Here is a 27,486-nt window from a genome sequence, read left to right on the forward strand (position 1 = left end):
TCATGACTCCTGTTCAGCTATTGAGCTGATGGGACAGGCCACACCTGTCCCATTTTGGCTGTAGTACCCCTCAGGGATCTTGTGCAGGTACTGCTGGTGGTAATCCTCTGCATAACAGAACTCCCCGGCCTCCTGCATTTCAGTGGTGGTGGGACCCAGGTGCTGTTTGGCGAGCTCCTAGCGAGAGGAGACGGGAGGAAAGGGAGTCAAGGTTAGTGCTCCTGGAAAGGGAGCAAGCAGCAGCCCCAGCTGGAGCCAGGCACACGGGTTGGCAGCATTTGTGTGGGCAGCTGACATACCCACTGATGCCCCTCAAGCCTTCCCTGCTGGTCCAGTCCAGGACCTTGGGGCAGAGACTCTGACATGATCCGGTGAAAGGAAACAGCAGGGACATGGCCAGCAAAATCCAGGGGCAGTGAAATCAAAGCAGCTGCTGCCCCTCTGCAAACCAGACCACTTCCCAGAGCAGGGGAGGAGCATGGGGCTGGCACTGGGCCAGCAGCAATAGGCAGGGGAGGGAGGAGGTTTTTTATTCACTTGCATTCAGTGACTCTGGGCCAGCAAGTCCTGGCCACAAGCAGCAGTTTAGCGCTGCAGCCCCCTAGGGTGGCAGGAGTGATCCCTCCCTGGGGCCTTGGACAGCTCAGCTGAAGAGCTAGGAGTTGAACCCAGGAGTCCTGGCTCCCAGTCCCCTGCTCTGATTGCTAGGCCAGCCCCCCTGCAGGAACAGGACCAATCTCACTGGTGGGGGTAAGGTTCAAACTGCCTCGTCAGCCAACACAAACACTGCGGGGTGCACAGCACCTTGCCAGTGCCATCCCTGCACGCCCAGCCGACACCTCAGCGATGGGCACCTCATGCACATGAGTCACAAGCCTGAAGCTGCAGCTGATGCGCACCAGCCAGCCTACCTGAGAAGAAAGTTAGGACTAGGGCTGCATACGCTGCCAGGGAAGCTGCCTGGGCTGCACTCCCACTGTCATCTCAGAGCTAATATACACCCAACAGGAGCTGGGGGAGCACACCAGACAGGCCACAGTGGGGCTGAGATACACATCTCCCTCAAGGGTTCTAAGCCTCCTTCGGTGGGTGCCAGGCTGACACCCCCAAGCACAGGCATGGGAGCAGAGACCCCGATGCAGATCTGTCAGCTTGTCGGGGCGGGGGGCGGGGAGGATGGGCTCATGGCCGAGGAGTGGGGGAAGGGCAGAACAGGGGTAGGTTGAGAAGGGACCAATTCACCCCCATCAATGAGCTCTGCAGGGTCTGAACTCAGACCCAAGCACCCACCCCTGCTGAGCAGAGAGGGCATCTCTGAGCCATCCCTCCGCAGCCTGCCCTGAACCCCTCTGCATCTCAGACAGCATCTCAGTGAACCGCTGCTGTGCTACCCAAGCTGCGCCCCTGCCATCGGAAGCAGCTCATCCGACAGCCACGCCTTGGCACAGACAGAAGCAAGGTTCCCACTGGGGTGGAAACTCTGCTGCTAATAGCGGGAAGCTAAAGACGCACCCGCACCTGCCCGAGGAAGGACAGGCAAGTTGCTGCCTAACACACCACAAACCAATTCCTACAGCTGTCGAGGTGCTAGGGCCGCTGGGAGATATTCCCCAGAATCCTAGCATGCACCGCTGGGTGAGCTGGCTGTGCAACTCTGCAGCATGGGCTCTCGGAGGCAGGCTTGGCTGATGTCTGACTGCATGCAAGGGAGTGAGGGTGGGGGTCTATCCCCAGAGTTAGACAGACACAATGGAGGCAGGTCCCTTAGCACAGCTGCCAGAGTAAATGCGCACTACAGGACTGTTCCTCATGTCACTGCCTGGGGACCTGGTTTCTCCAGAGCCTGCCCTTCAGTGACCAAGGGCATGGGCTCTCAAGGGTGTGCTTGGAGACTGGGGACCAGCCGCTCGATCTGTTTCATAATTTCTTCCCCTCCACTTTCCATGCATGATGGTGGGGGACTGGGTATTTCACAGCCAACATATAATATGGCCAGGCTGCAGTGACCCACTGTACCCTAATGCTGGGCTCCATCTCCCTCTAGCGGATGCACCACAATTCCAAATGTTCTACTGTGGCTGCTCTTCCAACACAAAGAATTAGCCCCTGGCAAGGGCAAGGGTAACCCATGCTACTAGATCCAGTTGCCTAAGGTTGGAGCCCTGTTTGGAGCAACCAAGTGCCCCTGCACTGACTGGGAAGAGCCCAGTTCTCCAAGAAAGCTTATAAGTGGAAGGGAGAAAGCTCACAAGAACCAGAGCACTCTCCTTCCCTTTATGAAGAAACGTCTGCTACATCCAGCCACAGGGGAGTGTTTCCACATTACAGCCCCACTATTCCAGCTGGCTGCCAGGAGAACTAGCAATCCCTCAAGGGCTCCCAGGTGTCCCCTGTATTTAGCCCCTTGTCACAGCAGCATCTGAGCTGTCTCTAGGGAGAGACAGAGCTATGGATTGCCCAAGGTCAGTATGGAAATGCAAATTCACATCTCATAGAGCCAAAAGGGACCTTAGGAGGGCATTGAGTTCAATCGCCTGCCCTCTTGGCAGGACCAAGCACCCCTGCCCCCGCTCTTTTTTTAAAAAAAAATATTTGCTCCAGACCCCTAAGCAGCCCCCTTCAAGGGCTGAGCTCCCAACCCTGGGCTTAGCAGGGTAATGCTCAAACCACCAAGCAACCCCTCTCTACGTGAAGAGCCCAGGAATCCCACTCCTCAGCACCTGAGCAAATTCTTGCACTCGTGCTCGGCTTTGCAGTCTGCTGCGCTAACCACTAGGGGGCAAGGCTCCACTACAGCACTAAGCTGACAGGCCAGTGCTCTCCCCCTGGCACAGTTACGCCACCCTGGTCAGAAGCTATGTGGGCAGGAGAGCACTTCCTACCGTCCTGGTGTGGACGGTACAAACTTTGCCTGGCTCTGGAGGGGCTGGAGGTGGGCTTTTTCACAGCCCTGGGTCGTGTCACAGCGAGTTCAGCAGCAGCATACAGCTGCCTAGGTAGCAGTGCCTTCCTACCAGTGCGCCAGGGAGTCTGTTTTACAGCAGCGAAACCACAGAACCTAAGATAATCGGTCCAATGGGAGCAGCACCCTTAAGATGGCAGGAGGAGTCTAGAAGAAGTGGGTCTGGCCCACAAAAGCTCATTGCCTAATAAATCATATTGTTAGTCTTTAAAGTGCTACAGGACTGCTTTTGTGTTTTGGGGACCACGGTTGACTTTTAGCATGTAAACTCCCCTTACAGAGAATGCATACATCTGGGTACAGCTATGCCCCTCACACACACACACACACACACACACACACATGCAGTTTCCTATGTTGCTTGTCTCCATGGGATATGTCTATACTGCACACAAAGCCTGAGGTCTGACCCAGTCTGAGCCCAAGCCCCATTTCCATCCACACACAGATGAGGCTGATTTGGGTCAGTAAGTACTCAGGATCCAGATCCTAGGACCCTGCTTTGGAGGTGCATCAGAGCCCAAAGCTCCCTCTGGCTCAGATCAGCTCTAAGCCTTGTCATTCTGCAGTGCGGACACAGGTGAAGCCAGAGACCTGAGTCACAAGGCTTGGCCAGTGCAGCAGGGCTGAGTTAGCATGATCGAGAGCACTAGGTCAATAACTGTAAACCCAGATTCCACGGCAGAGCAGATGCTCTGGCGTGGGCTTAGAAACATCAAGTTCACAAGCCTGGCCCTTTCTACACATGTAGACATGCTGTCAGATTGCAAGCCCATTCAGACACAGATCAGCCATTTGCAACATAGCTGCAGCCCTGAGAAGATAATCAGCCAAATCAAAGAGTCAGGAATCTGGCTTGGGGGCCTCAGTTAATTTTTTAACATGCAAACCCTCTTGGAGGGCATGCATACATCAAGCTGCAGATCCACCCTCCCCATTCGGCAGCTGAGGCAGAGATGTCCCACAGTCAATTTATAGCAAAGAGACTAGAACCCAGAACTCCTACTACCCAGTCCTGTGTGCTAGTCCCTGGCCCCAGCTACCTCTGACAGGGAGCACTGGCTGCGTGTCACCTGCCAGGGCCCTTGGTGATCACCCACCAAACCAAGCCAAGAGGGATGGAGGCGCTGAGACCCTTACGTCAGGCAACAGCATCTACTCAGCCGAAGGTACAGGGGAAGGGGAGGGGCTGACTCAGAGGCAAGTGGGGCCTGTCTCCCGTTGGGGGGAAACGTCCCTTGTGGCTCCCATCTGAGCAGGCCTGTCAGCTGGCTCTAACGCAATTAACGAAGTGCCCCACATCAAAGGAGTTGGTGGCCCTGGAGACTTTTCAGCAGATGGGGGCGCGGGGGAGGGAGACTGGCTTTTCTCCAGGGCCCAGAACAATGTAGCTTATCCGTGGGCGAGTTAATTCCCATGCAGCAGGGATACGGTGTGTGGGAGGTGATAAGGAGGCCTGTTTAATTAACTGGAACCCAGCAGGGCCTGAAGCTGGGGGAGGAGCCGGGCTGGCAAATGAGCCGCAGCCTCAAGCTACAGGCGGGAGCAAAGGCAGGGAAGGGGAGGGGATTTGACCCTCCGGCTGCCAGTAGAGATGGGGTGAGGGGGCTGGAGAAGGAAGGGGGCAGGCTCCCCACCCCCATGCCTCAGCCCTGTCTTCTACTGCAGCATATGGCCATGGGATCAGTGCCCCTTGTGTGCCCAGACCATCACATGGGCTCTCCCTCAACCAGGCCAGGTCCCAGCTGCTCCCGGCTTGTTTGACCCTCCCCTTGCTTGCACCTCACTTTCTAGAGGGGGGCTTTGGGGAGCCCTGTGGAGGAGATGCAGGACTGAGAGGAGGGCTGAGGTCAGTGGCTGGCTGAGGAACCAGGTAAGCCCAAACCCTTGGCTCTTATTTAGCATTTTTCATCCACAGAGCTAAAAGGAGCCTGGCCGAGGAGGTCAGAGGCATTACTCCTCTTTCCCAGATGGGGAAACCGAGGCACAGAGCGGGACTGTGACTTGTGCCAGGCCTCTGAGCCAGGAACAGAACCAAGGCCTGAGCAAGGCCACTAGTGGTGCACCCATCATCACAGCAGCTGAGGAAGATGCCACAGGGCTGCCTGGGGCGAGACAGCCGGTGCTGCAGTGGGCCTTTTCTCCTCACAGGGGAGATGGAATCGGGGTGGGGAGAGCCGAGGAGAGAGCCACTCCCAGTAGGCACCAACCAAACTTGCTGCTCAGCCCCCTCGGCCCCCCATAATAAATGCAAATTTGTTGCTTTTGCTGAGTCCAAGCTCTGGCTGAGCCAAGCTCCCAGCGCCTCTCCAGAGAGCAATGAGCACCTAGGGTTTCAGGCTCCCAAGGAAAAGGGAACGTGCCTGCGGGCTCCCACTCCTGGGCACTGGGGCGATGGAATATTTCCCCCTTGCCGGGGAATATCGTTGCATGGTTATAGGCCGAGGGAAGCGAGCTGTTGGCACGGAGCCCCGTTCCATGGCATGGGGGATCCCCAAGACGTGGATGGATTCTGAGCTCCGTCACACTTCTGGAAATCCAGAGCAAACCCCCGGAGACGGAGCGACTGGCCCCGTGCCAGTGCAATGGCTCGGAGGTAGGCCCACCATCACCATGGAAACAGTGCAGAATTCGAGAAAGGCCTTATATGCCTGGGCTGGATTTCCACGAGCGCCAATGCTGTGCTGAGCAGCCACCCTGAGCACATGGTGCTCAGCACCGTGGAGAATTGGGTCCTAAATGGATCTATTGGATGGCGAGGGTCTCTGTGGCTTAGCAGTTAAGGGGGCGACAGACAATTCTCCTAGGAGACCTCCCAGCATGTCCCTGCTGTAGCAAAGAGGGGACTAGGCTGTACTACAGAACAGGGGATTCCTTAGGGGGCTGTCAGAAGCTGGAAGACTCTGTGGTTCCCTAACACCAGCCAGAGTCATCCCAAGTCCGGGAGAGGGCAAAGCAGTCACAGAAGGCTCCTGAAGGCACCCAGAGGTGCAGTGGGTCCTTCCTTGTCACCCACAATGGGAAGCACCCCCACTGCCAGGTGTGAATGGGAAACACAGCCCAGGTCCTAGGTGGCCTTTGCTTGGATGGGTGAGCCTCTGCTTCCCCCCCAGAAGATGCAGGGCTAAGGGGTTCATTTCCCTCACCGGGTTTTCCATCAGTGCACGGCAGAGAATGGGTGGGGATCACCAGCCCCTCCTTAGAGATGGGGAAACCGAAGCACAAACAACATTGCCTTTGGCCTTGTCTCTGCTTAGGCGAGGCCCTTGCATGGAAGCACCAGTCCAGCCCTATCACCTAGGTATGGGTGTGCCTTGCCCCAGCATCAGTCTGAGGAAAGCTGCAGCCCTGGCAGTTTGTGTGGGTGGTTGAAATGCTCTTCCAGACGAGGTCTGACTCAAGGGCTTATGGCATGACTAGGACTAGAACTCCACTTCCGTGGCTTCCTGCCCAGCGCCCTGCCTTCTGCATCCTGCAGCCGCCACATTGCCTCCACTCAAGAGCGCCCGTGGCACAGCTGGGCTGGTTGCACTTGCCAAACCAGTCCCTTGGCCCTGCCATTGAAGGACTGTGCAGCCCTTCAGAGCCTCACTCCGCCAGACCGGGCCTCCCTCGCCCTGCCCAGAAACACACCTACGCAGCCTCTACCCTGGCACGTGCAGGATTTAAAGAGGCTGCCTTTGATTGTCCCAGCAACAGCGGCTGGGGGCAAACGGCTTAAGGCAGTGAATCATTTTCAGGGGATGCTGCACCTGTCTCCATCAATGACCTTCATGCCCCCCACCACCCCTGAGCTGACAGTTGCCATGGTGGCAGGTTGCCAAGGAGACAGGCCTCCCCCTTCCTTCCTCATCAGAGAAGCAGGAGGGCCATACTGGGGTAATTAACTAGCTAGGCCTTGCCTCTCTTTCGTCCCCACAGGACGCTGCTCGAAGGGCAAAGCATAACCACAGCGCAGAGTGGGAGCAGCTGGAGATGCACCCAAGACAACAGATCTCCACCCCCTCCACCAGCTGAGGCTCCCAGTGTTTGTCCCACCCACAGACCAAGGTTCAAAGCACGAGACGCTTATCTTCAGCAATGGCCCCAGACCCCATGTAGATGCCAGGGCAGGAGGTCAACAGAGCCAACACCCTACAGCAACCACACTTCAGTCACCCAGTGGGGGCTGCTAGGGCTTTAACAAATTACATCCCTAGGCCTGGCAGGCAGCCTGAAGCAGCACCTGCAAGAGATACAAAAACCTCCCTGGGTAGATGGTGTTAACTCTGAAGCTTACTGATGATGACCACATATGGCAAAATGGTTAAGTCTCTCAGGAAACGCCTGGCTGCTCGGAGAGGACGTCTACCCAGCAGCCTTATTTTGCAATAGGCTATTTCAGAAGAGCTATTCCGAAATGACACAGCTGCACATCTTTCAAAGTAGCACTTAGCTATTTCGACACAGGGCGTCCACACACGACAGAGCCTGTTTCGAAATAGAGCCACAGGATGCACGTGCAAGAGACACTAAACACCACCTCTGCTCCAAACCTGCCCATTGGTCCGTTGCCTTCGACCTCAGAGCAGCATCTCTCTGCCGGGCTCCAAACGTGTGGATAACTCAGCGATACTGGGTGCCGACATCCCCCTCTTGCTTCATGCCTGGAAGACAGCAAGGTGCACAGTGCAGGTTAGGGGACAGTGAGCATCACACGACCGGGTCCACCAGCTGCATCACAACTGGCATCCAGCCTTAATCTTCACCCCTCCGAGCGTTCTGGCTGCACAAAAGGGCCACCTGCAACCCTGCTGGCCGACTCCTTTAGCTCAGTGCTGGCTGCTGGTTTTCATAGGCTGCTTTCTGCTCCACTATTCAAACAAACCTTAATGCAGGAGCAGCAGCCCCGGGGGAGTTTTCATTATTATGACAACACTGAGATCAGGTACCCTGTTGTGCTAGGTGCTGCACAGACACAAAATGAGACCCTCCCTCAACTACAGAAAAAGAGGACCATTATCCCCATCTTACAGATGGACAGCTGAGGTCCAGAGAGATTTTACTTGCCCACTGTGACATAGAAAGTCTGTGGCAGAGCTGGGAATTAAACACAGATCCCCTGACTCCCAGTCTAACCCCTAAAAAAAATGAAGTCCTGTGGCACCTTATAGACCAGTAGATATTTTTGGAGCATAAGCTTTTATGGGCAAAGACCCACTTCATCTTCATGACATGCATCTGATGAAGAGGGTCGTTGCCTACAAAAGCTTATGCTCCAAAAATATCTACTGGTCTATAAAGTGCCACAGGACTTCACGTTGTTTTTGCAGATACAGACGAACATGGCTACCCCGGTGACACTAGTGCTGTCCTTCCCTGACGCAAACACTCTCACAGAGGTGAGAGGGCCTAGGGAACTGGTGAGCAATGCCAGCCTGGCCCTGCTGCCAGCTGCCACCTATCCACAGGTGGGAAGAGCCCCGTGCGATCTCCTAAACCTACTCAACCAGGAAGGGGCGAACACAGAGACCAGCCGTTGGTGTACCTCATAGCCTATCCCACTTTAGCAACTAAAGAGCCAAGCAGGAGCTGGAAAGAGGGGGTGGGCAGGGCTTTGTTCAAGCGCTTAACCAACCACTCGGGAGGGCTGCCTGGTCGCCATGAGGTGGGGAGATGTGGCTGCTGTGGGGAAGCAGCTTCCCTGAAGAAGTCGCTGGACAAGTCAGGATTAGAAGCTGGGAGTTCCTGGCTTTCCATCCCATGAGGCCCTGCAGGGAGAGAGGATTCCCAAGCTCAGCCCCCAGAATCATAGAATCCCAGGGCTGGAAGGGACCTCAGGAGGTCATCTAGTCCAGCCCCCTGCCCAAAGCAGGATCAACCCCAATTAAACCATCCCAGGCAGGACCTTGTCAAGCCAGGACTTAAAAACCTCTAGGGATGGAGATTCCACCACCTCTCTAGGCAACGCATTCCAGTGCTTCACCACCCTCCTGGTCCCTTTTCTGGAGCCTCCCCCCTCTACCCCTGGGCTGCACTACTCACAACGCTAACAGAAGCAGGGGTGGAGCCAGGGCCACAAAGGGCTCTTCATCTCAGCCCAGCCCTGGCCTTTTCCCCTCAGCCAGAGTCTCCATCTCTGCCCTCACCTCCCTCCCCGGCCCGAGCAGGCAGCAGAATATCAGGCATCAGCTCGGCTGCCCCCGACCTCCAGCTCTGGGACGGGCCACGGATACTTGGAGGATCCTGCCATGCCCCACTTCAGGGGAGGGGAAGGAGCATCATCCCTAGCCACGTGCCTGGGGGGAATCAGCAGAGTTGCACTGGAGTCAGTTGGGCCGGATGCCCAGGTGGGGGGGGACCAGCAGAGCTCCACCACTCCGTGGGGAGCAGACACCCAGGCCGCGGGAACCAGCAGAGCTTCAGTGGAGTCAGCAGGGTCTCCACCCGAGTGATGGGAACTGTAGAAGGGAGCGCTCAGCCCAGTGGTAGGCCTGTCCAGGCACCATCTCCACCCACCAGGACACGGGCACTCCAGTTACCGTTCCCATCATGGCCTGGGTGGTTAATCACAGCTATGTATGGCGCTGATGCACCCTCGGAGCTCCTTGGCAGCCCCATGGCTCCCGCTGCTTGTAAATCTGCAAAAATTTTGGTGCTCAGGTTTGTCACTCTCTGGGCACAGGGCACACGGGGGAGGCTGGGAGTTACCGGGGCGGAGGGGGTTGGCGGCCCATGGGCATTCTCTCAGCCAGATGCTCTAGGGAGGGGAGCGGGGAGGGGGCTGGGCTGGGCTGGCCTTGGGGACCCTCAGGCTGCCAGGCGAGGCCCAGGGAAGGCAGCGCCAAGCCAGACTCAGGCTTTGTCATCAGGCAGCACGGGCGGGAGGGAGGTCGGATAGTAGAGCTGCCCCAGTAGCCCAACTGTCCCCCAGAGAGATGCAAGCACCTGAGCTGCACAGGGAAGGGGGAAAGCAGGAGAGGCAGATGGTCAGGCAGGGAGGCCTGGCAGCCAGAAGGCTCCAGGCATCGCACGCTGAAAGGGATGTTCTGACCCACTGTTGCCTGGGCTGGAGCATCAATATCCCTTCCCCATGGTACGGGTGGGGAAGAGAGGACACTCTGGGGAATGGCTAATTCAGCTGGGAGGAGGGGGACCTTCTCCCCTCTGCAGGGCTCTGTACCGATCACAGGCAGAATAGCAGTTCCAGGATTGGACTCCCAAGTCACGTCAGGCTCTGTATGTAAGTCCGTGGCAGAGGTCGTCCGGGAAGTGAGGAATCGCCCGTGAATGAATGCAGCGGGAGGGGATCTGATTGGTCCCCACAGGACACAGAAAGGGGCATGTTCAGGAGGAGCCTGCCCACCACTGCTTGTCCCTCCTCACCTCTCTCTCTGGAGAAGGATGCACTTCCTTTGGCCCCCTGGCAGGTGCTCCTTTGCAGAGGCATCAGGGAGCAAGCAGCTGAGCTGAGAATTGGGGGTCATGGCCCAGGGAGCTCTTCAGAGCCAGAAGGTGCTGCATAAGGCTACAAGCACCACAGGTGTTCAATCACTGGGATGGTGCCTCAGTTTCCCCATGTGTGAAGCTGAGGCGTGTGCGCTTAACGCGGTGGATGAGCAGTGCTACAGGGGCCTGGGCCAAGAGGGGCTGTGTCTGGCTAAGTGCATCACCACTCAGACCCCTTCCCCTGCAGCCCTTTGAGGCCAACTGCATCTTGTCCAAGAGCTTGCAAATGCTACCTGGATCCCTGTGCTCCTTGGGCCAGTTAACCCCTCTCTCCAGCTCCACCCCAACCCTTCAGGGCACTGCTGCACAGTCACAGAATAGGGGAGTTGGCCTGGCAAGAAGTGCTGAGCTGCGAGACACTATCCCATGAGCAGCTGCCCATCCTGAGGGCACCGGCCTGCAACCAGCAGGGAGGGCCAGCCATACAAACAGCGTGGGAATACTCTGTGCTCCCACAGAGCCAGGCAAAGGGCCTGCTGAGGCCAAGGCACCTGCTCGGGCCAGAGGCCCTGCGCTTGCCCTGCAGCGGGGCCGAGGGCTCCCAACTCTGGGGGAATACAGGCTCCCAGTGGGGACAGAACAGCTTGACATGGAAAAAACAACTCCCACCCATGGGCTCAGCCTCTGGGGCCAGCCAGACTGGGAAGCAGAGGCAGGAGAAAGCAGGGACTTCCTTCGCGACAAGCCTGTTAGGAGTTCAGGGAGCCAGTGGCCTAGAGCCAGCCTGCCACTGAGGCAGCAGAGACAAGACCGGGTATTCAAGGCAATGCTGTGCTTCCCGCCCAGACACAGACCAGGGAGACAGCGTGTCCAGTGGGCAGAGCTGGGATTCAGGGCACCTATTTCCAGCTCTGACCTGCTGTGACGCTGCAGGCAAGTCCTGTTCCCAGTGGGCCTCCACACCCCGGCCCCCCATTCTCCTGTCGATTGCACGCTGTGCAGGGGGACGGCAGGGGGGTAGGGCAGGGCTCACCAGAACACAAGCATCTTCACCCAGTGCAAACCCTGCCTTCTTGTGGGGGTGTGGGGCGGCGGGGAGGGTTGTTTCTCCAATGCCGCTGGGCCTCAATGCCGCTGGGCCTGTAGGTGGCACCAGCCAGGCCCCCTCCTCAACGCCGCCTGTACACGGTGTGGACACACGCTGCTCATTAAAACACAAACACACAATTAGAAGCAGCCAGCGACACGCAGAGACTGCTAATCTCCTCATTAAAATGACACTTCAGTACAACAGGGCCTCAGCCCAGCCTCTTCCTTGGCCCCCCCAACGCCCCGCCTGCCGCTGACGTGAGGGGGGTTTCAAACAGCCCTTCCTCCCCGCCCCCCTTTTATTTGGCGCCCCCTCCTCTGCGCAGCTGCGCCCCTCCCTCCCGTTTCCCGAGGCCCCTTGTCAGCTGTAGCATCCCCATCAGTGGCGCAAAGCTACCTGGGGCTGGAGCCATTTAAAGAGACAGAGCGTCCCTTTGGGGGCAGGGCGAGGGAGAGGGGGAGCTGCGTGGAAGGAGCCCACAGGATTGACGCCGGGAGGAGGTGGAAGGCAGGGTCAGAAGAGATTAATCGCAGCACTCAGAGCTGGCCCACGCAGCAGCCTTCCTCCCTGGGCTCCTTCCCCAGCCCCGCAAGACACAGGGACGTCCAGCAGCCTGACTAGATGGTTGTGATGATTCCTTCTGGGCTTAATAGTGGCAGGTAACACTGGTTCTCAGAGATGGTGGGGACGGCCCAGCACCACCCCTGCAGACCGAGCCACCCAGCCCAAGCCAGGGATGTGGGTCCCATAGGAGGGGAGCCCTTCCGCATGGAGAGAGAGCTCTACCCTACAGCTCATGCCACTTGGGGCTGGTGGTTAAGATACTGAACTAGGACTCAGGTGATTTGGGTTTAATTCCCAGCACTGATCCAGACTCCTTGTATGAGATCTTGGGCAAGTCATTGAATCCTTGTGTGCCTCAGTTTTCCCTATCCCCAAATTGGGGAAAGATCCTGCTGGTCACCCTTCCAGGGTCATGTCTGTCTGGAATCAGCCTTCCAGGCAGGGACTCTCACCAGCTGCATGGGCAGGTGTAACCCACACACCTACTGGGGTGGTTTGCTGGCCCAAGTAGTGGCATTTAGACCACTTACTCAGAGAAAGAATAACTCTCCTTAGCACACAGCCCGCTGGCTTCTAGTGCTAACTGGGGTGGCTCCTGCACCAGGGTCCCAGGTTCAAGTCCACCTGTCAGCAGCTACCTGGGACAACAGGGTTAGAGCTCGCAGCCAGGCCTGGTGCAGGGCTGCTCTGATAATGATTCCACACTTCTCTGACTCCTGTGCCCAGGGGAGCAGGTGATGCCCACATGAACAGAGAGATTCCCCAGCACAGTCACAGCAGCAGCAAGCTACACCCTTCGGTGCAGCTGGGCTCCACAGCCCTTTAGTCAGGGGTGTGAGCTCACCACACCCCCAGGGGCAGGATCGAAGCCCCCAGACCACTGCAGAGGTCCTGGCTGCTAGCTTTGCGGGTGGAGACAGCCATGTTCCAGCTCTGCTGACAGGGAGGGAGCTACAGCTGGAAATCTAAGTCCAGGCTGGTCACAGGCTCCTCACCCTGGGTGGGGTCATGGTTCTCCCGGAAGGCTTTGAGGAGGGCCTCATAACTGGTCTTCTGTGGGTCATACACAACCCCGAGCACTTCAGCGTGTCCAGTCAGCCCTGGGGGAGAGGAGAGCGGTTGGCCTGCGGTACCACCCAAGCCCAACACCACCAAAGCAAAGGCCAGTCCTGTGGTCATGAGCTTTGGGTTTCAAAGCCGCCTGGACTCAATATGAGCCGCGACTGACAGACTCCACAGCCAACAGAGGACCACTGTGATCATCTGTGCAACGCAGGCCAGAGAATGCCTTCCAAAAAATCCCTAGAGCCAAGCATTCCTGCAGACGTCCCATCTTCAGTCCAGAGACCCCAAATCCAGCACAGGCCCCTGGAAACCGTGCCAGCGGCTGATTGCCCTCACCACTGGACACGTCTGGGTTCATCTCGCTTCAGCTCCCACCCCATGCTCAAGCCCCACTCTGCGCAAAAGGGGAGGTCAGGGTGACTTACACGCTCGTGCCTGTTCCAGTTCAGGTCTCAGGTGAAGATACGTCCACCAAGGCTGGGCCTAAGGCCCATCCCACAATGTGGGGTCCTCCCTGCTCAACCTCCAGAGCAGCTAACACTGGCGCAAAAGACGGCTGAGAATAGGCCCAGGAGGAGGGACCCTGAGGAGCTGTGAGGGCAGAGAGCTGCATCTCAAAGGGCTCCCAGACTCTGGGGTCCAGGAGCACAGCCACTGCAAGCACGGGACAGAGGAAGGGGAGTGCAGGGACAAAGGGGAGATACTGTGTGGGGGGACCATCAAGTTTACAGGGGGGAAAAAACTACAATGCCAGCCGTGTCTACAGGCATCCAGCAAGGCTCAACACGCTCCTGTCCTGCTAGGGAACATGCGTTCGGGTCTTTCTGCCACAAGCCCCCTCTGTTCCCAGCGTGAGCCCTAGTTTTCCCCCCAAGAATGGCACTACCACTGGATAAATCACAGAGGCACCTCCCACATCAGCACCTGTGCCACCGCCCTCCAGGAATTCCTTTCACCCTGGACACAGGACCTACCTCCCTGCGCCCAAGGCAGGTAGGCATTTGTTCCATGTCACAGATGGAGAAACTGAGGCACTGGGCGAGGCAGTGACATGCTGAAGGTCAAACCCCAAGTCAGTGGCAGAGCCAGCATTGTTGCAGCTCACAGTCTGATCCTCTAACTACTAAGCCTCTCTGTCCTCCTAAGCAGTAATGGGATCTCAGAGTCCTGACTCTCAGTCCCTCTGGCTCTAGCAGAATGAGCACAGCCCTTTCCTAGCCAGGAATTGCAGCCAGCTTGCTCCCCTCCAACCACTAGGCAAGACTCCCTTCCAAGAATGCCCCAGAGGCCTGATCACACCCTCTCCTTTGGGTGCTTGGGACATTCAGCAGTTCAGGCCTCACCTGCAGCCAAGGCAGCAGTTTTTAAAGATCGCTAATGCCCCATATCACAGAATTGCAGAATCATAGGGTTGGAAGGGACCTCGGGAGGTCATCTAGTCCAGCTCCCTGCTTCAAGCAGGATCAACCCCCACTAAGTCATTCCAGCCAGGACCTTGTCCAGCTGGGACCACCTCTCTAGGCAACGCATTCCAGTGCTTCACCACCCTGCTGGGGAAGTAGTTTTTCCTAATATCCAACCTACACCTCTCCTTCTGTATCTTCAGACCATTGCTCCTTGTTCTGCCATCTGACACCACTGAGAACAATTTCTCTCCATTCTCTTTAGAGCCCCCCTTCAGGAAGTTGAAGGCTGCTATTAAATCACCCCTCAGTCTTCTCTTCTGTAAACTAAACAAGCCCAAATCCCTCAGCCTCTCCTCATAAGTCCTGTACTCCAGCCCCGTCATCATATGCTCCTGGGTGGTGCGGGGGGAGGTGGGCTGGGAGTCACATTAGCCTCAGCTTTGCCAAAGGAAGCAATCACTGTGCTAGGTAAGCGGGCAAGGGAGCCATACTTGCAGTGAAGTGCCCTACAGATAGCGGCCGGGGCAGGGGAGCCAGCAGTGGCCACAGCCAGGGGCTGTTTTGCACCAGTTCCCTGGGAAGGGTGCAAGTGCTTGCCCTGGGTGACGTCTGCACATGCAGTAGGAGCAGCAGCACATGGCAGCTGTGTGGGCAGCTCCTGCAAGGGCAGGGCGAAGAGGCAGCAACCTGAGCTGCCGTTAGCCAGCGTAAGGCCCTTCCCAGCTGGGCAACCTCCCCTCCCCTCAGCCTGCAGCAGAGAGACCAGCTGCAGCACCCAGCAAAAGGCCTTGGCTTTTGTGTTTCTGTTGTGATAAGCATGTCTGCCCTCAGTGGCTGGAGGCGGGGGGGCGACACCACCCCGATGTGGGTCATAGGCTCTGAAACGACAGAGTGCTGCCTTACATCAATTCGCCTGGCCCAGACTGCAAGGGCAGGCGGTGTGGGCTGCCACTGGGACTTAAAAGCCATGGGTTCTCCGCCACAGACCCAGCGTGTGCCCATTGGCAAGTCACCTCCCTCGGTGCCACTGATGTCCCTTCTGTCCTTTGTGTGTCACTCCTGGTTAGAGGGTAAGCTTCTCAGGACCTGTTCTTACAGCCCCTTGCACAGTGGTGCACGTACAACATGAATGCAGGGACACGTTTGGTTGCCTACCTTCCAATACAATCCTAAAACACTTCACATCAAAGCACGGGTTTTTTCCCTCAACTTTTCTAGTTTCTGGTCCAATTCAGAACTAAGCCAGGTCTCAAAATCTCAGTGAAATGGGATGGCTGGCCCCCTGCACAGCCCAGGGAGCGTTACTCCAGAAGATGTTAGCGCAGGGGTCAGCAACCCCCCGCGTATGTGCTGAGAGTGGCACGTGAGTCAAGTTTTATCAGTACTCAAGGCGGAAGCTCAGCCCTGCCCCTCCTCCCCCACGCAGCTGGGAGCTTGCTCAAAGCCAGGCCACCTGTGGATTAACAAAAGCCCAGCTAATGCTACCAACCAGCGCCTACACGGTAAAGCTCTGCAGCTGAATGTATTTATTAATGAAGCTGTTGTAAGTAGGACTATTAGGCTACATCTGCACTAGCACAAGTCTTCAAAATGGCCATTTCGAAGATTACTAACAAGGTGCTGAAATGCATATTTAAGGCCTCATTAGCATGCCGGCGGCCGCAGCTCTTTGAAATTGCTGCGTTTCGCTGCCATGCGGCTCGTCCAGACGGGGGTCCTTTTCAAAAGGACCCCGCCAACTTCAGCAGTTAGGAATAAGGGGATTTCAAAGTTGGCGGGGTCCTTTCAAAAAGGGCCCCCATCTGGATGAGCTGCGCAGCAGCGAAATGTGGCAATTTCCAAGAGCTGTGGCTGCCTGCATGCTTATGATGCGCTGAATATGCATTTCAGTGCCTTGTTAGTAAACTTTGAAATGGTCATTTGCACGGCCACTTCGAAGATTTATGCTAGTGTAGACATGGCCTTAGTACCACACGGCCTTTAAAAAGTATCACCGGCACTCTCTTGCCCCCCCAGCAGACGGAAGAGTCCATCTTCAGTCATGAACATTTGTTTCTCTTTGCAACCCGAGATCTGTGTGGGCATCACACAACTGCCTAATCTGTACTGCAGATGGGGAAACTGAGGCACGGGTGCTGTGACTGAGCTAAAATGGCTTGGCCAACCACGGGCAGAATCAGCATCAGAACCCCAGGCTGGCCAATATGCCCCCCATGGTTCTTCCATCCATTTGCAGAATAAATTTTATTCTGTGCACCCAGGCAGGTGCAGATGTGCGCCACCAGTAGAAACACAGGCTGCTGGCTGGGGGCGCTCTGCTAATCAGCTGGGTGGCATTTGAATCTCTCCTGGGCAGCCGCCCAAGCACTCAGCTCACCAGGAACACTGCTCCTGACTTCACAGTGCCCTGCATTTCACTTGCAGCTGTTCTCTAGCTCCCAGCTACATGACTTGCCCAGGCCATGGTGCAGTGGCCTGTGATGCTAACACTCCATGATGCCCCTTGATGCCTGGTAAGCCACAGCTGCATCGTTGGTGCCAGGTGACAAAGCTGAGTAGTGGCCCCACCTTTCCAAGCAGCTTTTAGAAGCAACGCAGCTCCTAGGCTGTCTGGCAGGTGCATTCCACCCAGCCCCACTTATACCAGGCTGAGCCAGCAACATAACTCAAACAGCACTCGGAAGGAAGGGACAAGCCCAGGAGTATCTATGCTTAGATACTGGGGTTGCTCCGCATAGAGCTGTGGGTTGGGAGGTGGAGCTGGGTGCCAGCACACTGGGGACATGGTGGTCTGAGCAGGGGATGGAAGCTTGGACTGCAGGGCCAGGGGGTAGAGCAGGCACAGAGGCTGGGGGATTGGGCTAGGAGGCAGGACAGAGTGGAGGCCAAGGAACTGGGGCTGCCTGAAGCAATATTTTCTTCCGCCGGTGCTAGGCACCCACAAGTGCCGCATGGGGGACAAAGCGGTGCCCCAAATTTAGTGGTGCTCTATGCAGCTGTGTACTCTGCGCATGCCAAGGGACGGCTCTGCAGCAGCCTGGTAATGACAAGCCCAGAGCCTTGTGGCCAGATCATTGTAGCCAGGCGATAGCGAAGGCAAAGCACCAGATTTTACAGCCAGTGAGACACTGGTCCACATACATCCTTACAGGAAAATTCCCAAGCCCGATCAGGGTGTGAAGGAATTAGGATGCTGAGAAATGACTCAAAAGACTACAGAGTCCCAGGGAAGACAAGCACATGCCATTGGGCTGTTTCTTTTTCAACCTCTCCTGCAGAATTGGAACGTTCTATTCCCTTGTGGGGGGAACTTTTCCCTAAGGGAATATTCCCTCCCATGAAATTAACAAGGGGGTGTATTGTGGGGCTGGGAAAGGTGCTGGACCGGACAGCTCCTCAGACTGAGATCCTCTCCCCCCACAAAGCAGGGGCTGCAATTGTTCAAGCTTTCTCTGCCCCCTTGTGTGCTGCTGCTCCATGTCCCAGCACTACCACCACGCCAGCCTGCCCTGCCACTGTGCCTTAATGCTGCCCTGCACCGTTTGGCCAAGCAAACCTTCAGCCCCTCTACTGCCAACAAGGTAGTCAGGGAGTCAGTGGCGCCAATTTCGCAGCACTGGGATTTGCAATCTCAGCACTTCCCCCAGCAGGAACTGGGCTGAGCCTCAGCAAACTCACCTCACATCTACCAAAGAAGACCACAGAACAAGACAGGCCTGCCCTTACCCCAGGTCTCCAGCTGACTGAAATGCTGGGGTGGGGCAGGGAGAACAAGCAGCAACAGGACATGCTAATGCCCCAGGCAGGCACCAGAGGTTTTAGCCTGGGGCTGTGGTCGGGGAGAGGTTCCTGTTGTACAGCTCCTTCCAGCCAGACCCTCGACCTGATCACCCTGGGGACCTACCAAAGAGCACTGGCAGCAAAGATTTTCCAAATGTCACCCTCCTGGGATGGATGGGTGGCTGCAGCCTAATCACTCACATCATCTCACCCAACTTGCCCAAACCCACCAAACTCCTGCCAGCTCCCCGGCACAGACAGATGCCCCTGGAAATGCCTCCTGTCCTCTCTCTGTGCAGCCATTTCAGTTGCTCCTCAAATGCTGGGGGAGAAGACATTCCCTCTCCCACTTCATTATGTTAATACCCAACCCTGAGACAACAGACGCGGATAATATTTCTTGCAGACGGATAATCCTCTGCACTACTGTGCAGAATGTTTTTGCAGATAAGACATAAAACCGTCTGCTCAGATTTTCTGCTGAGTTTGGGGGAGTGGTGGGAGGGGCAAGAAAGGAAAGCAGGACGGGGATTAGCCTGCCTAATAAATCCATCAGCACACCGATGAAAGCCACGTCCTGTCACACTGAAGCACGTCTTGCTGTCCCTTCACAAAACCTGCCCCAATTTCATACTGACAGCTGCTCTGGACAATGGCTCTAGCATCTAATGGAGGTTCTGGATAGCACAGGGCTAAGCAACCTATGGCTGGCGAAAGCCATAAGCAAATCAGAGACTGAGTCAGCATTATCCCCACTTCACAGATGGGAAAACTGAGGCATGGAAAACACAAGAGGCTTGTCCAAAGTCCTATGGAAAGTCAGTGGTAGAACCAAGAGCAGCAGCCTGGTTTCCCTAATTTCCCAGTCCTGCTGCTGGTGCTCACCAGAGAAGTCACTGAGTTAACTGGGAGAAATGAACAGATTCCAGTCATTTTGCAAAACAGACCACCAGAAAGACGCTCCCACCCTGCAAGGAGTTTCAATTCCATCCAGTCATCATCACTCCAAAGCCCAGCATTAGGTCCCTGCTTCCAGCTACACAGCGTGCTCTGGACCACAGAGCAAGACAGTCCTGGCCTTGCCCCAGGTTTCCAGCTGACTGAAATGCTGGGGTGGGAGCGGGGAGAACAAGCAGCAACAGGACATACGAATGCCCCAGGCGGGCACCAGGGGGTTTAGCCTGGGGCTGTGGTGGGGGAGGGGTTCCTGTTGCACAGCTCCTTCCAGCCAGACCCTCGATCTGATCACGCTGGGGATTTGTGACACATCACCGGACCCACTCCTCTGACTCAGCCCCCTGTGGGCTGAACCCCTGAGTCTAGCTGAAGGTCTTGTCAACTGGATACGCCATCCCTTATTGGCACAGGCTGAGGGTGCTCGAGGGGCTGCCTCTCCCCAAGAAAATCAGGTTGTGCCTCCACCCCAATGGGAAGTGATCTGACCCAGCCCCAAGCTCTGAGGCAACCCCCCATCAGCTCCAGACCAAAGCCTCTTTCAATTCAAGTCACACTGACAGACCAGGTTGGAACTGCCCCTCACCCAACTGGTTGGCATGGCTGGCTTAGCTGGGCTTAGGCCCATCCTGGCTTCCTTCCATCTCAGCTCCTGCTTCCAGAGGGCTGGGTTAGAACAGGACAATGGCCTCCTCTCCTGCCCACCCTGAAGCAAAGCCGCACTTGGGGAGATGGCAAGATCATATCCCACCAGCTCAGAGGTTGCTCATGCACTGGGAGACCAGAAGGGATGGCTGTTCTCCTGCCACCTACACGCCATCGCTGCAGCATGGGCTCTGGCAGCCTGGTGTCCTGACTGAAATGTCACATTACCACTCTGCAGCCTCCTTGCTTCTCCCATTGGTTCTCTTATGCTCAGCCAGCTTGGAGCTCATCGGAACATGGATGGCAGATCTCCACGAAAATGCCAGGTGCTGCAGGAAGCATTCCTGGCCATTCATTGCACATATACGTCCTCGCAATAAGAGACACTGCAGCCAGCTCTCGGAGGAGACCAAGGCAGAAATCCTGACATGTACCCTCCACTCATCTTGTGATCATTAAAAATCCTAGAATCATAGAATGCTAGGACTGGAAGGGACGTCACAAGGTCATTGAGTCCAGCCCCCTGCCCTTATAGCAGGACCACGTACTATCTAAACCTTCCCTGATAGACATTTATCTAACCTGTTCTTAAATACTTCCAGAAATGGAGATTCCACAACCTCCTTGGGCAATTTATTCCAGTGTTTGACCACCCTGACAGTTAGGAACTTTTTCCTTTGAGCATTAGCCCACCAAACACAGGGTTGCGAGTTCAATCCTTGTGGAGGCCATTTAGGGATTGGGGAAAATAGATGTCAGAGATGGTGCTTGGTCCTGCCAAGAGGGCAGGGGACTGGACAAGATGACCTCCTGAGGTCCCTTCCAGTTCTAGGAGATGTAGCTCCAATAACCTAAACCTCCCTTGCTGCAGTTTAAGTCCATTGCCTCTTGTTCTATCCTCAGAGGCCAAGAAGAACAAGTTTTCTCCCTCCTCCTTATGACACCCTTTTAGATACCTGAAAACCGCTATCATGTCCCCCCCGAATCTTCTCTTTTCCAAACTAAACAACCCCAATTCTTTCAGCCTTTCTTCATAGGACATGTTCTCTAGACTTTTGATCATACTTGTTGCTCTTTTCTGGACCCTTTCCAATTTCTCCACATCTTTCTTGAAATGTGGTGCCCAGAACTGGACACAATACTCCAGCTGAGGCCTAACCAGTGCAGAGTAGAGCGGAAGAATAACTCCTCATGTCTTGCTCACAACACACTTGTTATTGTGTTAATCTTTAAGTATCAGAGGGGTCGCCGTGTTAGTCTGGATCTGTAACAGCAACAAAGGGTCCTGTGGCACCTTATAGACTAACAGAAAAGTTTTGAGCATGAGCTTCATGAGCAAAGACTCACTTCATCAGAGCCTGTGCTCACAAAAGCTCATGCTCAAAACTTTTCTGTTAGTCTATAAGGTGCCACAGGACCCTTCATTGCTGTGTTAATCTTATGACACTTTTCACAAGTCTGGGAATAACCCCCCAGGTTCCAACAAGTAAATTCCTCTAACTCTTTAAACTCTCACTGCAATTTCAGCTGAATACAGAACTTCACACATCCTATCCTCAGCCACCCTGTTGCTGCAGGCTATTAACTGTTGCCACATTCTACCCCAGAAGCAGCTGCCTTTCAATGATAGCTGAAGCAGTTGCTGTACAGTGTGTGAAGCACAGAGATGCATGGCTGTCTAGACATGCATAAGAGCCTTAATAAGTCCTGGAACATTAGGGAAATTCCCAAATGCTTCAAGAAAGCTGGTGTGGATATTTAAAAAGGGTAAACAGTAAACAGGATGACCCATGAATTATAGGTCTGTCAGTCAGACATTGATCCCAGACCACCTAATGGAGCAGCTGATATGGGACTTGATTAACAAAAAGAACGTAAGAACAGCCACAATGCGTCAGACCAAAGATTCATCTAGCTCGGTGTGTCTTTTGACAGGGGCCTGTGCCCAGTGCCCCAGAAAGAATGAACAGAAAGGGACCCATTCCCTGTCCATTCTCAGCTTCTGGCAAACAGAGGTGAGGGACAGCATCCTTACCCAGCCTGGCTAATAGCCATGGATAGCCCTGTCCTCCATGACTTTCTCTCTAGTTGTTTTATGAACCGTGTTAGAGTCTTGGCCTTCACAACATCTTCCAGCGAGGAGTTCCACAGGTTGACTGTGCAGTGTGTGAAGAAAAACTTCCTTTTATTTGTTTTAAACCTGCTGCCCATTAATCTTATTTGGTGAGTTCTAGCTCCTGTTTTATGAGGGTAAAATAACACTAGGTAATAAAACCAAATAGGTAATATAACTTATGCCAATCGACATTGGTTTATGAAAAACAGATCCAGTGAAACTAACTATATATTTTGAATGAGATTACATGTTTGGTTGATGTAGGTAGTAGTGCTGACATAAGATACTTTGCCCCAGGGGTCAGCAACCTTTCCAAGGCAGAGTGATGAAATTTGACCTCTATGTATGGTCCAAGTGCTGGTGATACATTTTAAAGTCACTAATAGTGCTACCTACAACAGCTTCATTAAGAAATAAATTCAGATGCGGAGCTTTACCCTGTAGTTGGTGGTTGGTAGCATTAGTGTCACACATACAGAATGCGAAGCGACTGTCTAGGAATGACTACAGCAGAAAGGGATCTAGGGGTTATAGCGGATCGCAAGCTAAATATGAGTCAACAGTGTGATGCTGTTGCAAAAAAAGCAAACATGATTCTGGGATGTATTAACAGGTGTGTTGTGAACAAGATGCGAGAAGTCATTCTTCTGCTCTACTCTGCGCTGGTTAGGCCTCAGTTGGAGTATTGTGTCCAGTTCTGGGTGCCGCAGTTCAAGAAAAATGTGGAGAAATTAGAAAGGGTCCAGAAAAGAGCGACAAGAATGATTAAAGGGCTAGAGAATGTGACCTATGAAGAAAGGCTGAAAGAACTGGGGTTGTTTAGCTTGGAAAAGAGAAGACTGAGGGGGGACATGATAGCGGCTTTCAGGTATCTAAAAGGATGTCATAAGGAGAAGGGAGAAAACTTGTTCTTCTTGGCCTCTGAGGACACAAGAGGCAATGGACTTAAACTGCACCAAGGGAGGTTTAGGTTGGACATTAGGAAAAAGTTCCTCACTGTCAGAGTGGTCAAACAGTAGAATAAATTGCCTAGGTAGGTTGTGGAATCTCCATTGCTGGAGATATTTAAGAACAGGTTAGATAGATGTCTATCAGGGATGGTTTAGATAGTACTTGGTCCTGCTGTGAGGGCAGGGGGCTGGACTTGATGGCTTCTTGAGGTCCCTTCCAGTCCTAGTATTCTGTGATTCTATGATTCTATGATTTGTTAATCCACAGGCTATGAGCAAGCTCCCAGCTGCATGGGGGAGGAGAGGCGGGGCTGATGTAAATTGGTTTTTGTGCCACTCTTGGCACACATGCCAGGGGTTGCTGACCCCTGCTTTAGACCTTTGAAAGGCATGTGTCATGGTACGGTATGACAATAACTGATAGAACTCAAAAAGTAACTGTGAACAGGGAATCCTCATCAAAGGGGTATGTGTCCAGAGGGTCCCATACGGATTGGTTCTTGGCCTTACACCATTTAACATGTTTACCAATGACCAGGAAGAAAACACAAAATCCTCACTGATAAATGCAGATGACGCAAAAACTGGGGAGCGCTAGGTAAGAAAGAAGACAGGTCACTGAGCCACAGCATGTAGCTGGGCTCAAGCGATCAATATGCGTTCCAGCAGAACCTACCTCTGAGAAGAGAGAATGTAGGCCAGATACACACAGTGGGGGATTCTACCCTGGAAAGCTGGGGCATTGACAGAAATTTGGGGCTGGTGCTGGCTATTTAACAGAACATGAGCTACCAGTGTGACGCTGTGAACAAGAAGTCTCATGGGACCCTGGAATGTACCAATAAAGGAATCTCAAGAAAGAGCAGAGAGGTTATTTTATGATTCTGTTTGGCACTTCCGCAACTGATGCACAAATCTCACATCCAGATCTGGTGCCTGCGAGTCAAGGAAGATGTTGACACACTGGAGCGGTTCTGAGAAGAATGACTGCAAGATTAGAATACATGCTGTGGACATGGCTCCCAGTAATTATTTCCATCTGTGTGCAGAATAAATTTTATTATGTGTACCAAGGCATGCGTGGATGCGCACCACCATTAGAAACCCAAGCTGCCCTCTGCAGGTGCTCTGCTAATCAGCTGGGTGGCACCTGAATCTCTCCTAGGTGTCCGCCTGAGCACTCAGCTTACAGGGTTCCATTTATTTAGGTAACAAAGAGAAGGTTTGTCACCGCCTGTAAGTACCTCGTGGGGAACAAATATTTGCCAGTGGTCTTCCCAAGTTAGCAGAGACAGGTGTGACGGGTGAAGGGCTGGTGGGTGAAGCAAGACAAGTTCAAACCGGAAAGAAGATGGAAGTTTTTAACAGAGAGGTTGGTTTACAATATCTGCTCTCATTTGAACAGGGAAGTCCCATGGCCCAAGTAATGGAGGAAGCTACGAATCGGCACACAGTGAAGACCAGGCAATAGGAGCCCTGCTTGTGAACTGAAGCTACAGTACCCCAAGTAGCCGAGAAGGGTGGCATGACTTGTACAGACTTCTTTGTAGGTGGGGTTTGGGGTGAAGCCTCCTGCACAGCCCACTTGGGTGGAGAAAACACCTGGCAACTTCCAGAACATCTGCTCAGCACCCCCAAAGCCTCCCATGCCTGGAAAGAACAGGAGAGAGAGCAGATGAAATCAACGCAAAGGACTTCATCTGAAACCAAGGAACAGCAGGTCGCCCCCAGCCCCACCCTTCAGGTCACAGCCTGCTTTGGGGCAGGTCCCTCTCCTGATCTCCTGCCCACCCGTGCGCAGCTCCCATTACTTCACCGAGCTCTCCTCACACAGCAACAGGGCCAGGTTTGCTCCCTAGTTGAGCATGGGGCCTACGGGGTCCCCAGAGGAGCTGGGTGGGTGCAGTGTGCGACCAGCAGGCTGCTCTGAGTACTCTGTCCTGGCAGAATTCTCACACTGATCTGAAGGTGGGGGCCTTAGCAGCTCTCAGGTCTATGAAAGGTGGGGCTCATCGTGGAGGGGAAGGGACTGTTATCAGTGGCAGGCTGAGGTGGGACATGGAGGGCAAGCATGGATTAGAGGAGATGGAATGAAACTGAGCAGGGGATGGGTGCCAATGCTAGCTCATCAGTAGTGAGAGCTGGGCTGGGGACCAGCACGGCCGGGACAGAGGAGGCAGCTTCAGCTCTTGGACTGGAGAACAGACTCCAGCAGGGAAGGGGTTAATCTCTTCCTGAGGTAACTTGAGCCCAGGTGAGCAAGTGGGAGTGGAGGGACTTTTCTGAACTGAGAACCATTGCAGTTTTAGGGGTCATTTGATGGCTGGGGAGTCAGAGAGAGGAGGGAGGGAGAGGATGGCTCCCAGGCCATTGGAATGAATCCCATAAATATCCTGACCACCTCCCAAGCAGCCCTAGAGACATACATAGAAGGGAAATGTCTAGCTAGACACAATCAGGTTATGGTTATTTTAAATGTGGCTGGGACTGGCACTACCTTTCTCTTAATGACTCTGGTTATTGAGTTGGTTCTTTTCCCCTGTAAGTTTTAAGCTGAATCCCAGTGAGGGAATCTCTCTGTGGTGAAAGTCTCGGCTTTAGTCTTCTCTTGCCTTCTGAATAAAACACCCTTTTGGTTTTAGAGCCTGTCCTACTCCACGTCGTCTGTGAGGCCTGTCTCCCTACGTGTCTTCGGCCAGATAGCTACCACTTTACAGCTCTTTCTCAAAAGCTGAGTCCCCTCACCCAACAGGGAGGCATTCTCCAGTGTGTCTGCCTGGGTTAAAGGGGGTCTGCAAGGACTGGGGTGGTGGCAGCCGACCCTCTAGGGGATCTGTGACCCTGGGAAGTTATGAAGTAAAGCCTGTGTATAAAAAAGGTGTTTAAGTTTTTGTTGGCCCACTTTCTGCACTCAGCGCCAGAGAGACAGAAGCCCTGACAAGGGGCCAGCTGGATTCCAAGAAGCATAGTTGTTACAGAAGATCCTGAGAATAGGATGGATACAGGAGGTCACCAATGAGGAATTATAAAGGAAGATAAAGCCAAAAGAGAACCTACTGCAGAAGGTTATACAGTAACAGAGAGTAAGCCGTGCTAGTCTATGCACTATCAAAACAACTTGCCTGCTTTTTGTTTTGAGAAGGTTATACAATGGAAGTTACAGCTATTTGGGTACATGTGCAGAATGGACAATGAACAAAAGGTCAAGACCCTGGTATTTGGCATAATGGCCGCTTCGAACAGGAGAAGCAGACCCCATAAGATGCAGAAGACTGGTGTGGAGCTAGTCTACAGAAACTAAGCCCCTCTGCACTGCACAGGGAAAGACGGGCTTGTTCAGTTTAGCAAAGAGAAGACTTAGAGGGGACATGATACCGGTTTCCAAGTACCTCAAAGAGGGTTACAAGGAAGAGGGAGGAAAATTATTCTTGGCCTCTGAGGCTAGGACAAGGAGCAAGGGGCTTAAACTGCAGCAAGGAAGGTTTAGATTAGACATTAGGAAAAAGTTCCTACCTGTCAGGGTGGGTAAACACTGGAATAAGTTACCTTGGGAGGTTGTGGGATCTCCATCGCTGGAGATATTTAAGAGCAGGTTAGACAGACACCTCTCAGGGATGGTCGATGGTGTTTGGTCCTGCCGTCAGGGCAGGCGATCGGACTTGATGACCTCTTCAGATCCCTCCCAGGTCTACTGTTCTGTGTTGCTACGAAATAGTGAGAGAGGCATCAGACACCAACAGGCACTGAGCCCACAATTGTTGATGATTGCACCCCCCCCCATCGACCACCTCCTCCAATCTCAGTGGGTCGCCCCCTCCGTCACATACAGCCCCTTGTGCTCTCAACAGCCAGTTGCGGTCCTGGTCCCAGCTTGACAGGGAAGGAGGAGGTGGCAGCCAACGCTCGCACCCAGCCAATGCCCTAGGACTGCGTTAGAGAAGGGAGAGAGAACTGTCCACCCACCAAAAACGGCCATCTGCCTTCCCTGTGGGAACGGCGGGAGCATCACGTTCCTGCTGGTGGCATGGGCGGCTGCAGCAGGAAAGCGAGAGATGGGTAAATCCCTTTGCCAAGTCTTCAGCCGTCATAATCTGTGTTCCTGTAAACTGGGCCCTTGGGCAGGAGAAATTCCAATGCTGGCCAGTGGATGAGCAGCGTGCCCAGAGCTGGGGTTTGTGATTCTGTTGGGTGGTGCACATTCGCACATGGCTCGATGCGCACAAAAATATATTCCACACATGAATGGAAAAAAGTCTGCACAGAGCTGGAAAAGACTCGCGGAAATATCGACCATAACCCTTAGTTCCTATCCAGTGCGCTCCATCTGATGATCTCAAAGCTCTTTACCAAAGGAGGTCAGGAACATGGGCTGCATTTTACATATGGGGAAACTGAGGCACAAGAGGAAAAAGTGATTTGCCCAAGGTCAATCTGCAGGAAGTGGCAAAGCCAGAAACTGAACCCAGGTCTCCCCCATCCCAGCTCATCTAATCCCCCTCAGTTATTGAAAACTTGCCACCAGAGCT

General features: G+C 54.2%; 1 pseudogene; it reads right to left on the reverse strand.

Annotated features, from left to right (window-relative positions):
* On the reverse strand, nucleotides 1–26,981 carry LOC142001329 (mitochondrial peptide methionine sulfoxide reductase-like; annotated as a pseudogene).
* Between the last annotated feature and the right edge of the window lie 505 nt (nucleotides 26,982–27,486).

The sequence above is a fragment of the Carettochelys insculpta genome, chromosome 24 (assembly GCF_033958435.1).
Source record: "Carettochelys insculpta isolate YL-2023 chromosome 24, ASM3395843v1, whole genome shotgun sequence".
Lineage (NCBI taxonomy): Eukaryota > Metazoa > Chordata > Testudines > Carettochelyidae > Carettochelys > Carettochelys insculpta.